The sequence below is a fragment of the Tenrec ecaudatus genome, chromosome 18 (genome assembly GCF_050624435.1).
Source record: "Tenrec ecaudatus isolate mTenEca1 chromosome 18, mTenEca1.hap1, whole genome shotgun sequence".
Lineage (NCBI taxonomy): Eukaryota > Metazoa > Chordata > Mammalia > Afrosoricida > Tenrecidae > Tenrec > Tenrec ecaudatus.
Window position 1 is genome coordinate 568,965 of NC_134547.1, and position 1,694 is coordinate 570,658.

The 1,694-nt window shown below is 45.2% G+C and overlaps 1 non-coding gene across 1 annotated transcript; it reads left to right on the forward strand.

Annotated features, from left to right (window-relative positions):
- The first annotated feature begins 1,337 nt into the window (after positions 1 to 1,337).
- LOC142432833 (U6 spliceosomal RNA) lies at positions 1,338 to 1,444 on the forward strand. The gene has a single exon (XR_012780938.1). It is a non-coding gene; the product is annotated as a U6 spliceosomal RNA (small nuclear RNA).
- The last annotated feature ends 250 nt before the right edge of the window (positions 1,445 to 1,694 follow it).

Here is a 1,694-nt window from a genome sequence, read left to right on the forward strand (position 1 = left end):
GTGGTAGTCAGCCATGGCCACAGCAGCCTGGGCTCCTGGACTAGGACACTAGGAGAGCCCACGGCAGTGGTGAGCCCTGGAGGCAGGTCTGGTCTGGCGGTTTGCCTTTGTCCCTGGCCCCTCCTCGGGGCCTGTGGCCCGTTTGTGTGTGTAGATGCCAGGCTGTCAGGAGGGTCCCAAGTCAGAGAAGGGAGATTCAGAGTGAGAACATCCAGTCCTTTATGTTGTGGAACAGTGCACAGCTTGCTCCTTGGGGGCGGGGCCAGTCAGCTGAGCTCCAGGAGGTTCTCCCCTAGGGAGTGGTGATATGTGGGGACCACTATAGGGGAGACCAAAAAGCTTCAACAAAATAACTCACTGAGTCATAGAACCCCAAAGTCTACAGGGCAGCTTCAGGTACATCTGGCTAACGTCGAGGAGAACCAAGAGGCTCTCTGGCCAGCACTCGGATGGCTTGGTTTCAAGGTTCTCCTTAAGGGAAAATGGCTGCCTGCACCCCAAACTCTCAGGCTCCTGACTGAGGAACTCCAAGGGCGCTGAGCAGAGCCTTTGTCTCTCGGTAGCTGGCCTCTTGTCGTGTGATCATCCCTGCTTCACATAGACCAGTACAAAGTGATGTATTCAGGAAACAGTTTATGAGGAATGGAGTGAAAGGACAAATGCTTGCTTGATGGACACACTTCCTTGTTAACTGTTCTTCGTAAGATTCCTTTCCGGTCTTTCTCCATTTCTCTCCCTAAAATTGAGCGATACTGCTTCGATCAGAAAGGGGCCCTGGTGGTGCTGTCAGGTTACGTACTGGGCAGCTTACCACAAGGTTAGAGGTCAAACCAATGAGTAATGTCTGAGGGAGAAAGACGAGGCTCTCTTCTCACGTAAAGATTTACAGCCCCCCTGCCTAGGGAGGGACAACAGAAAAGTGGGAGACATCGGTCAGTGTAAGACATGAAAAAATAATAATTTACAAATTATCAAGGGTTCATGAGGGAGGACGGGGAAAATGAGCTGATACCAAGGGCTCAAGTAGAAAGAAAATGTTTTGAAATTGATGATGGCAACATATGTACAAATGTGCTTGACACAATGGATGGATGGATGGATTGTGATGGGCTGTATGAGGCCCAAATAAAATGATTAAAAAATCTAAATAAACCCATGTATATATGAATTGGACCCCTACTATCAAAACTTTATGATTTGTCTCTTATAAAAAAGTATTGTCATTAAATCTGGTAAGTGTGACCAGAATATTGTGGCTATGTCCTTATCTGTTATAAACATGTACTGAGGGACTTGGTGATGAAATGATAGCTGAGCTTTGATTTAAAAGACTGTAGGTGCTTGCTTCGGCGGCACATATACTAAAATTGGAACGATATAGAGAAGATTAGCATGGCCCCTGCGCAAGGATGACACGCAAATTCGTGAAGCGTTCCATATTAAAAAAAAAAACTATAGTTGGGAGAGGGCTGCAGAGGATGGAAAATGAAGCAAGCATTAGTAATTGTTGAGGCCAGGCAGTGGGCACATGAAAGTTCATTATTCTTTTCTTTATTATTAAAATATCTTTATTAAACATCTTTTAAAAGAAAAAAAAGATTTACAGTTGAGGAAATCCTATGAGTCATAATCCTCTCAATGGCAGTGGGCTTTGACTAGGCTACAGGTTTAGAATCATAAACATGAGAAAAGAA